The sequence below is a fragment of the Pongo pygmaeus genome, chromosome 6, assembly GCF_028885625.2.
Source record: "Pongo pygmaeus isolate AG05252 chromosome 6, NHGRI_mPonPyg2-v2.0_pri, whole genome shotgun sequence".
Classification (NCBI taxonomy): Eukaryota; Metazoa; Chordata; class Mammalia; order Primates; family Hominidae; genus Pongo; species Pongo pygmaeus.
In genome coordinates, this window is record NC_072379.2 from 133348003 (window position 1) to 133360086 (window position 12084).

Consider the following 12084-nt stretch of genomic DNA (forward strand, 5'->3'; position numbering starts at 1 on the left):
GTACCTGCTGCCTGGAACACTTTTGCTCCCCACCTTTGTTTCAGGGTCCCTGATTTACCACTTCCTCTGGGCAGCTCTGTCTAACCCCGCAGACCAGGTTGGGGACTTGCTGCTGTTCACTTCCCTACCACTGTTTCATATAGAAAATACCTGTGGAGTTTCTATTACACCAGCCCTATCCAGATGCGCCAACTGGACATGGCCAATCTAGAGGAGTTAGAAGTCATTAACCAAATAATGATACAAATAAATATAAAATTATAACTGTGTTAAATGCCTTGATGGAGAAGTACAAAATGTGACAAAAGTATAAAGGAGGGGGATTTGATCTAGCCTGGGGAACTAACTGAGTTTAAACGTGGAGTACCAGGAAAAAGAGAGAAAGAGTTTCAGAAGGAAGGATGCAGCAGATGCAAAGGCCCTGTGGCAGAAGGGGGCATTTATTTTAACAAGTAGGATTTCACTACAGGATGAAGCCGGAAGAAGGGAGAGAAAGAAGGTGTGGAAGGCAACAGGAGTGATAACAACAGCTATCCGGATGCCAGGGTGTGGCTGGGTATGGTGGCTCATGCATGTAATTTCAGTACTTTGGGAGGCAGAGGCAGGAAGACCACTTGAGCTCAGGAGTTGGAGACCAGTCTGGGCAACAGAGCGAGACCTCATCTCTACTAAAAAAAGTAAAAAATAAAATTAGCTGGGCATGGTGGTGTGCACCTGTAGTTCCAGCTACTAGGGGGTGGGGAGGGGTAAGGAGGTTAAGGTGAGAGGGTCACTTGAGCCCAGAGGCTGAGGCTGCAGCGAGCCATGATTGCACCACTGCCCTCTAGCCTGGGCAACAGAACAAGACCCTGCCTCAAAAAAATATTTTTTAGAAAGATGCAGGGGCATGGGAAACCCTACACACACTGGCCATGATCTTCGAAGGATTTGATCGGGATCTGAAGATGTCATATGGGTGCAGCAGTGAGGCTCGGGGTAAGGCAGCTACTGTGGGGATGAAGAAAGATGGGAACATCTGGGGTGAGGAATGCACAGAACTTGACCAACTGGACTGACCATGAGAAATTAGCTAGCAGGAGGCAGCCAAGCCCACTGCCAGGCGAGTGCATGGTGGGACCACTCAGCAAGAGGGGGTTGAGAAAGGGCAGCTGTGTGTGACAAGGGTGGGGACATTGGCCTCAGCGCAGGTAGATCACCTGAGGTCAGGAGTTCAAGACCAGCCTGGCCAACATGGTGAGATCCTGTCTCTACTAAAAGTACAAAAATTAGCTGGGCATGGTGGTGTGTGCCTGTAGTCCCAGCAACTTGGGAGGCTGAGGCAGGAGAATCAGTTCAACTCAGGAAGCAGAGGCTGCAGTGAGCCAAGATCATGCCACTGCACTCCAGCCTAGGTGACAGAGTGAGATTCTGTCTCAAACAAAAAAAAAAAAAAAGAAAGAAAAAAGTACTCTCTCCATCTCTACAAGTAATAAATAAATTATCCAGGCATGGTGGCACATACCTGTAGTGCCAGCTACTCATGAGGCTGAGGAGGAAGGATCACTTGTGCCCAGGAGGTCGAGGCTGCAGTGGGCTATGATTGTGCCACTGTGTTCCAGCCTGTGCGAAAGAATGAGACCTTGTCTCAAAAAAAAAAAAAAAAAAAAAAATCACTGAGTCTTCTCCAATTTAGAGTCATAGAATCCTAGTCATAGGTATTGTGTAGGGTACAAAAGTGGATATCACATTGCCCCTGTCCTGAAGTAGGTTCCAGGCTACTCCAGAGATAAGACATGCATAGACAATTACATATTGTGTAGAAAGCGGAACAAGTTGGAAATTAAGAAGGAAGAGAGAGGTCACTTCTTGAGGGGCAGGAGGAGATGAGAATCTGCTTAGAAATGGCCATGCAGGGCACAAGTCAACAGTCCTCCACAGCATGTGGCTCTGGCACCAAGAAAATGTAGGCGTCTTCATTGGCATTAACCTCAAAAACTAGTCCTTTAAAACCCAGATGCCACAGTGACTTTTAAAAATAGCCTTTGGTATGGAGCCTTTTTGAAAGTCTAAATAAATTACACTCATTGGTTCCTCCTTGTCCATGCATTAATCTTCTCAAAGGCTGCAGTGCATTAATCAGGGCTGCTTTCTCCCTCTGAAATTGCCTTTTCACTGGTAAGTTCTGTGAGTCTGAATGCCTCCTATCGATTTCATGCGCCTGCCTGCACCAGTGTGGGAAGGGATGTGCTTCATTTGTGGTTCCCAGGACTCCCTTCAGAGCCTTCCCTGTACTTGGGGTCCCACTGGTATTTTCTGGTCCCCAGATATTGGGGCTCTTTGTGTTGACAATTGATGCATTAGCTGAGAGTGGTACAATTTCACCCTTCTCCTCTGCAAGCCCTCCAAGAAGTCTTGGGTGAGCCTTATCCCTTCTCAGGGATTTAGTTACATTTAGCTTAACGGCTAGGTAGAGCACATGAAGTTTGATGCTATTTGGCTAGCTATCTTCAAACTACCTGCTTCGATAAATATTCCACAAGTGGCTCAACCACATTCTGCTTCCTTTCTTCCTCTGCCTGGGCATGGCTGTCACTGTTACCGTGTATGCCATGCACTTGCAGGTGCTTTGGTGCAAAGAACATCCCATCAAGGCTTTGGAACCCCTAGCAGGGCACCTCTTGAATTAGTTGTATCCCTGATGATTCCATTTTGCCCCAAATCTGCCACACTTCATGGGCCTCCCAGAATTTCTTGGTCAGGCCTTCCCTACATCTGCAAAAAGCAGTAAGTTCATGTCCTCAGCTTTCCCTAATGTGTTTGGGCACCCAGCCTGGCAGGGTGTCCTATGGGCTAGCTTATATGAAAGGGTGCACTTTCAGAAAAATACCGACCAGGCTGGGGCAAGGACCCACAGTCAGCAGTGTAACTGGCTAAGGTGGAACCACAAGAAGTGCTCTAGGAGACGGGATGCTTTGCAAAGAAAATCCACAGCTTTGGTTGAAGGTGAGAGCCTATGTCTATGGCTTGTCTAGAGCTCCTTAGCTGACAATGTGATATGGTTTAGCTGTGTCCCCACCCAAATCTCATCTTGAATTGTAGCTCCCATAATTCCCATGTGTTGTGGGAGGGACCCAGTGGGAGATAATTGAATCATGAGGGCAGTTTCTCCCATACTGTTCTCATGGTAGTGAATAAGTCTCATGAGATCTGATGGTTTTATAAGGGGTTTCCCCTTTTGCTTGGCTCTCAATTTTCTCTTGCCAGGCACCATGTAAGACGTGCCTTTAGCCTTCTGCCATCATTTTGAGGCCTCCCCAGCCATGTGGCACTGTGAGTCCATTAAACCTTTTCCTTTATAAATTACCCAGACTCAGGTATGTCTTTATCAGCAGCGTGAGAATGGGCTAATACACCATGAGTCCAGGAAGGACATGTTTTGTCTTAAAGGGTCAGCTAGAATGGTTCAAATCCACAGACTATCAGATCACTCCAGAACTTGAAAAACTGAAACCCATAAAGATAGTCCTCTTTGCTTAGCCATGAGCCTTATGTATAATATCTGAGGGATGGCCTCACCAAAGGACTGAATCAGGAGGTAGGAGGCAGCTGGAGTCCATGCCCAGCCTCAGGGAGGCCGTCACTGTGAAGATCAGAGGTATGTGAGGTGCCCCCTCATCCTCTGCCACCTCTTTGCTGTCTGAAACGGGGCTCTGTGTGTCTGACATTAATAGTCAGGCTTCAGACTTATTAAAACCACCTCAAAAATAGCATTCCTGACACCTGTAATGCAGCCCTGGCCCTTAGCATCAGGAAGAATTCTTTGAAATGTTTAACTTTAAGCTGTTCTTATTTAACGTGAGAAAAGGAGGGCTCTGAATCAGAGGTGTTGTTTGATTGATTTGCATTTATTGTCAGGTGAGGCATGCTTCAATGGTTGGACTAGACAGTGTTTGAAGTCCCTTCCAGCCATGAATCCCATGTTTCTCATAGGTGGTCTAACAAGTGAGGAATGTGGCCAAAAGCCCACCTATCTTGACCTGGGAGCAGTTAGGATTCCAGAAGATCCGTGTCAAGGAGAAGGGCCAAGTCAGAAGCAAGTAGGCATCAGGGGAATATCTCACCAGGCGGAGCCACCAACTATCTTCAGAAATTTGAGTTAAAAAAATGTGACATCCATCCTCGGAGCAGGCAGGATAGGATGTTCTCCAGTTCTTGGACGTGCTGAAGTCCTTGGAACCAAGGTTAGGATCCAGCTGGACTGGGGCTCATGGCAAGGACTTGGCCAAATGGAATAAGGGAGGGCAAAATGATTGGAACCAAGGAGCCAAGATCAGACAGTGTCTCTTAGCCAAGGGGGATTGATATTAGCTATTGACTATAGGCTCTTAAATTTCTCCTGTCTGCTGAGTACAGGATGGAAAGGGTTGGATTTAAAATTCTAGTCTAGTGGCTTCAGCAGGCAAAAAAAAAAAAAAAAAAAAAGTGAAGGTTTCAATTGGTTATTAAGGTTAATTTTGTAGAATGAACTTCAAAAATACGGAAAGAATGATAGAATCTCTGAGAGCATCTGCACAGACAGCAAAGCCAGCAGAATGGCATTCAGGGATGGCTTTTATATCTGTATCTGAAATCGTCCTCTAAGAACGCTTAAGTGTGACTTTTCACACAGATAGGACAATGAAGAAAGTGCTTAGCTGGCCATTCCTGAGAGAGTTATCAGAAATTAATGAAAATGCCAAAGACGTGCCATCAACTAAATAGGAATGGAGGGACTCAGATCACACTCGGGCAATTCAGCAGCTGAAGACGTGCTCACTGAGGAGTATTTCTATGCTCCTCATTTTGCAGAACACACAGAGTGTTTCAAACAGTATTGCAAGAAATCAGAGAGATGCCTGCTCAGAATGTTAAAGCAACACAGGCACACTGCTGCCCTGCTGCCCTGTAGGACTCTCCATGGTTCCTTTCCTGGTTCCAGCCCTTACAGTCCCAGTCCCTAACTGGCCAACTTTCCCCCTCCCCACCCCACTCTGCTCCATTGCTGCTTCTTTTGGGGTCTTCAGGGAGAATTAAAGAAGAGTTTGTATCTCCAGGGGGCATCTGCTGGGTCAGCCACTCGTGAGCTCTGTTTCTCATTGCATTGTTCTTCTCATTAGGAAAATATCAGTTTTGGCATTCCTGCTTCGTTGTCATCCTCTTTGTCTTGCTTATTTGGCAAGAGTGCCACTTCACACAATGTGTGAATGTGTGTGCGTGTGTGTGTGTTTGCACAGCCTCATATATGCACTCTCTAGTTTTAGGGCCAAGTGGATAAGGAGGTAGGTAGGGAGATAATTGAAATAGCAGATGGTCAAATTGTTCTTTTCCCTTCTTTTTGATACATCCCTGGGTAAATCATGAAACCAAAATATAGGGCTTTGGAGAAGCATGGTTTGCAGAAGAACTGTACCTGAGGACTGTGCTTCAGGAGCCATGCCTGAGATGCCTCCCCCACACTCGGACCTGCCTTAGATGATTAGGTTCTTAATTGCACATTCATGCTGTAATGGGATGAGACCTTTGGAGACCTTGGGAGAGAATGACGATATTTTGTATGGGGGATGGATGTGACTCCTCGGGGCCAGAGGCTGGGCTGGGGGAGGCAGCCTCTGAGAAGGCCTCGAAAGAGCCTCGCCTCCTGGGATGTATACCCTGGTGTAGTTTCCTCTCATGTTGTACCAGATATGTGCTGTATAACCAAGGGACCGCACAGAATCCCCACCATTATTCCTGACCCACAGAAACTGAGATAACAAGTGTTTGTTTAAAGCCTCCAAAGTTTGGCATATTGTTAAATGCTGCAATAGAAGATGCATCCACTCAACACGTGGGTATCTTCTTGGTCATTAGCCTCCCATCCTTGTTCCAGGCAGGAAGATATGGAAGGGAACAACATGAAAACGTTGAGATGCCTTTCTTAGAAGAGCAGCACATTTCTGCTTCTGTCCACTGGGCAAGAACTATATACATGGCTCTCCCTGGCTGCAGAGAAGGCTGTGAAATGGTTTTGTTTGTTTGTTTGTTTTGCTGGGAAAATTACTGCCTGGAAGCAAAAAAAAAAAAAAAAAAAAAAATCAGGGATCCATTACTAAGAAAAAAGAGGGAATGGATATTGGAAAGATGACTATACTGTGTTAGAATGGATTTATTTCTGAGTGTGCCACACATTACCAACATTACACAGGTCCCTTTTCTCATCATGGCACATAGAAAATAACGCTTGTGTAGCATGCTGGGGTAGAGGGCGAATGATGCTTACAACTAAGGTAACTGGATTGGGGACATGGATTGACGCAGGATCCACCTAATTTCTCCAAAGGCTTAGTGGATCGATATCCCTACAGACCAGTAACCCATCCACAGACGCACTGTTTGGGAAGTGTCATAGATGAAGTTCCTCAGAGATCGGTATACAGTTTTATTAAACAGTGTTTGCAGGGACATTTGTGAAGGGCAAGGGACGTGGGACTGGGCAAACGGAGAAGTTGAGCAGCAATAAAATGGCATCAGAGAACTCAGCTGACCCTATGGGAAATCAGCCCTGCAGACTTGTCCCACCCTAGACAAGGGAGTCAGGTCTTGTTGCCTCCTTTCCCACCACTGACACACCATAGTCATTGGATATGGGACAGGGTGTGGCTTTGAGTAAGGGACTCTGAGGCTGAGGTTAGTGCCCTGATTAGGAGAACCATCAGCTGCCATCATTCCCAGGAGCAGGAGCAATGAGTCCCTCAGTTCCAAAGGGGCTACTGCAGGCTTTGTGTTCCACCATCACAGGGAACAGCCACATCCTCCTACAGAATGGCCCTTGGTGGAACAGTAAGAGCAGAAAACTTGGATCCATGAAGGAAAGGTCTGACCCAGAGTGGCATTTACAGTGTTCTTATGCCGTTCATCTACTGCATCTCAGCCAGTGGATGAATCCTGGGGCCTGAAGGAGAATTCTACCTGTCTTTAGCAGGGCTAGAGCACTGACAAATGTATTTTATGCTACTGTTTATTTGGATTCAGCCACACTCTTCTGCAGCATGTAATTGTCATGGACATCATGTAGCAAGAGGCTGCTGAGAGACTGAAATGAGCTCCCAATTTGTCTTTAGAAAATTTTCTCCATTATGAGACGAGAAAGATTAAAGGGCTAATAATACTTTACACCCATATCATCTTTCCTACCAGCAAAGAGCTTCCGTCCACACATTATCTTATTTGAGCCTCAGGAGAGTCCTGTGAGGTAGTTAGAATAGGAATTAGTATTCATCTTAGGTATGAACAAATTATAACTTTGGAAACTGATGCCTCCACCTTTTTTCATTTCTTGATTCTTTAAAATTGGTCAAGATCCTTTCCATTGTCTTGGAATTCAAGAAAACTAAAGCATGAAGGCAAGTGAGGAAAAGAATCCCCCTTCCCTGATGCCTATCTGGTTTATGACATTCTTCTCCCATCTCTGAAATTACAGTACAAGAGTTAGGACACAGGAATGAAACCACCTGATATGGTTTGGCTCTATGTCCCCATCCAAATCTCACATGAAGTTGTAGTCTCCTTGGGAGGCCAAGTCGGGTAGATCACCTAAAGTCAGGAGTTTGAGACCAGCCTGACCAACGTTGTGAAACCCTGTCTCTACCAAAAAATACAAAAATTAGCCTGGCGTGGTGGCAGGCACCTGTAATCCCAGCTACTCGGGAGGCTGAGACAGGAGGATCACTTGAACCTGGGAGGCAGAGGTTGCAGTGAGCAGAGATCACATCACTGCAGTCCAGCCTGGGAGACAAAGCGAGACTCCATTTATATATATGTATTATATAATATATACATATTATAATATGTATATATAATATATAGAATATATATTATATAATATATATAATATATAATATATATAATATATAATATATATTCTATATATTATATAGAATATATTATATGTTATATATATAATATAACATATAATATATAATATATAATAATATAATATATATAATATATATTATATAATATATATAATATATATTATAATATATATTATATATATTAAATATATATTATATATAATATATATTAAATATATATTATATATATTATTATATATATATATAAAGAAATTGTAATCTGCACGTGTTGAAGGTGGGGCCTGGTGGGAGGTGATTGGATCATGGGGGTGGATCTCCCCCATGGTGTTCTTGTGATAGTGAGTGAGTTCTTACAAGATCTGATGGTTTAAAAGTGTGTGGCACGCCCCGCCTCCCCCAACCTGCCCCCACGCCGCCGCCCCGCCACCTCTCCTGCTCCACCATGGTAAAGACATGCTTGCTTCCCCTTATGCCATGATCGTAAGTTTTCTGAGTGCCCCCCAGCCATGAGGAACTGTAAGTCAATTAAACCTCTTTTCTTTTAAAATTACCCAGTCTCAGATAGTTCTTTATAGCAGTGTGAAAATGGACTAATACACCACCCAAACCAAAAACATATGGAAACTGTCAACTTCTGGGATCCTATCACTTACTTATAGTAACCCTTACTAGATGCAGGCCACTGCAGGGGCCATGCTGTGGGGGTAGAACCAAAGGTAAATAGAAATCATAGTTTTTATGGAGCTAACAATACAGTGAGGGACATCAGATGGTCAAAGGACTGAAAAACATGGAGGAAAAAAGTAAGGTTGATTTTGCAGGAGTTTAGAGAAGGCACGAATGCAAGGACGCGTTAACAGAAGAGGCAGCATGACAGCCGGTCCCTGAAGGATGAGGAGCATTTCCTCTAGCAGATGGTGAAACAGCAATGACGACCTCATGGCCTAGCATTAATTCTAAACTTTGTGCGTGCCAAGCATTGGGCTGAAATGAAGGCGATTGCATTCACCATGTTGCCGATGCATCCGGGTCAATGTTTAGCCCATTGTACACTCATTACCACCAGTCAGCCAACCAAACAGCCCATGCCTGCTGAGTCTTCCATTGGTCTATTTCCTAACCATGTTTTGTGCTCTCGACAGTTTTTGTTGAATTTGATATTACTGGATTAAAAATTATATACTTGGCTACAGCTTTCCTTGCAGCAAGAGTCTCCTCCGGCTGGTATCTCATGCGGTCTTTGGGAATATTCAAAAGACATTTGAGCAGCAGATGTTCTCCTATCTGCACCAAGTGAGACGTCCTATTTGCACACAGGTGATATATAAGCTGTGCCCAGGGGAAACAGCAGGCCTTTGAATAAGGTGGGTTTTTTTTCACAGTTGCCTATTTGTCTTGCTTTTTTGTTCCACCTTTATTTGTCTCCTGGAGGCAATATTCCTAATAGGATTAATAAATGAAAAATGTAAATAATGTGACTACTGAAATATAGATTTTCCAGGAATGCAATATATTACTGGCCATCTGTTAAATGGCCACTTCACATGCTGCCAGGAGAAGAGGATTTCACAAATTATGAGCCAGAGCTTTCAGCTGCAGGCCTGGTTAGCCATTCACTGGGTCCCAGGGGTCGCTGACCTAGGGGGCACAGATGAGAGAAGAGGTGCTGACCTGGGAGTGGAAGTAAGCTTCCACCATAGCACTGATGGCACGTGGCACAGGACCCTCTGGCTGGCCTGGCCCATGCTATTTTCTCTGCAGTTTATTTTATTTTTTATTTTTTTTGGAGACAGAATCTCCCTCTGTTGCCCAGGCTGGAGTGCAGTGGTGTGATCTCGGCTCACTGCTACCTCTGCCTCTCGGGTTCAAGTGATTCTCACACTGCAGTCTCCTGAGTAGCTGGAATTACAGGTGTTTGCCACCACGCCTGGCTAATTTTTGTATTTTTAGTAGAGACAGGGTTTTGCCATGTTGTCCAGGCTGGTCTTGAACTCCTGACCTCAAGTGGTCCACCCACCTCAGCCTCCCAAAGTGCTGTGATCTGCCCACCTCAGCCTACCGAAGTGCTGGATTATAGGCAAGAGCTACTGTGCCTAGCCTTCTCTGCAGTTTAGAGCTGAGTTTTGAAGAAATGTTTGCTCCCCTATTGAAGAACTCACTGCTGATTTTTTTCATGAAATATCTTCCAATGAAGATAGAAAAAGGAAAGGAGATCTTTCTCCAGCCTTGGATTGGTACAGCTGAGGACCTGGATGTCTAAACTCTCAATAGTTATTGGATAGCTTGAGGGATTTGAGATTGGAAGAGTAGGGCAGAGGCAGGAAGGAGAGAGGAAGAGGATGATAATTTGGGGTAAATGAGGTGGACTTTAAGCAACAATTTTAGGCCAATGGGGTATGTTTGCATGTTCCACCATTTGGGGGAATTGTTGGCAAGGTTGGAGAAGCCCATGCGCGTTTTGGGAACTGGACTTCCTGCTGGAGAGAACTGGTCTCTGCAGCATCTTGTTGGTCCAGCAGAGCGGCTCAGGAGGCTTCAAGTCCTAGTTTAGTGCCTTACCAGTTCTGTGACCCTGGGCAAGTTACTTAGCATCTCTCTGTTTCCTCATCGATTAAATGAGAAGATAGGTGATCTGGTCTCTAGAGTTACTTCGTATTTTATGAATGATTCTATTTCAGAATCAAAAGCTTCATAAGAACCTCTTTGCTACATTTATTTAATGTCACGTTTGACATCACTAGAAGGAGGGAATAGAATCTGTGATGACCTTGCCTGCATCATAGACCTTCATCCTTTTCTAAAAAGGAGAACTTGGAGAAGCAGGGGATGGTGTCAGGAACCACCCACCTCCCCCCAGGGAGTAAGACGCGACTCTACCATCACTGCTGCAGAGTTAAGAAGTCCTAAGAGGCTGACAGGGACTGCCAACCTAGAGATGACTTCTCCCTGTTCCTTCCTTCCCTCCCCCACCTTTCCGTTCAAGCCTCTTCCTCCACGTTATCATCAGTTTCTGTTTAGAACAAGGCTGTCTAGGACAGAGGCATATTTGGGGGAGCTGGTCTTGACCTGACCAAATCCAGAAGTGCAAACGTGTAGAGCTGTTGAGCAGGGGAAGCCAGCTCACCTGGTCAGGATGGTAGATAGGGAGGAAGAGGAGGACGAGAACTGGGTGGAGGTGGGAAGATCAGCTGCAGGGACCAGGATTCTCAGGTAGCTCTGAAAGGTCTACTTTTAAGGTGGTTCTGAGGAGAGAAATGAGGTCATGAGCATGGATCTGCCACTGCAGCTGTATGGGTGAAGTATGGCTAGGCCTTTCAAAAAGGCTTCAATTTCTTTGGAACCCATTGTATTTCACGGAGAGAAACGAGCTTTCATTCAACAAGCAGTATGGACAACCTGCAGCCTGCCAGGCTCTGTGCGTCCTTATGAATCTATTGGTGGCCAAAAGATTATAAAAATCCCTGCTTTCAGGGGTTTCTAGTGGAAGAGACAGCACTCAATAAATAAGTGAAAAATTATAAAAGAATGTCAAGTTGTGAATGTGTTAGGAAGAAAAATAGAGCTGAGTGAAGTGATAGAGCATGCAGGGATGGCTGCTTCCATCGGGTGGTGAGAGAAGGCTGCTCAGAAGAGGGGACATTTCAGCTGAGACCTAAATAAAGGGAGGAATCAAGCCCTGGGAACTTCTGGGGTAAAATCTGTCCCCAGGTTGTGGGAACAAATCTGCACGAGACCTGAAGCAGGAGGGAGCCTCCTGTGTTCAGGAATAGTAACCATGTGGCTCCAGCAGAGTGAGAGAGAGGAAGAGTGGCAGGAAATGGAGCCCTGGGGGCAACCTGACCATCCCTCGGGCCACACTTGGGACCTCAGGTTTCATTCTAAATGACATGATGCCATCTGGACTTCAAAGCATCCCTCTGGTGGTGTCTGGAGAATAGACCACAGGCGGGAAGAACAGCTGGAGACGGTGAGGAGGTTATTTCAGTCCTCCAGGTTGGAGCTGACAGTAGCAAGGGGCAGGCTAGCAGTAACAGAGATGACAAAAAGTGGTGGCATCCCAGGAACATTCCGAATGTGGAGCCACCAGGACTTACTGTTGAATTAGATTTGGGTTGTGAGAGAAAGAGAGGAGTTGGCTATAACTCAAGTGTTGGGTCCAAGCAATTTGGGCAAATGGTGGAACCACTCAACCAAGAGAGAGAAGTCTGGAGAA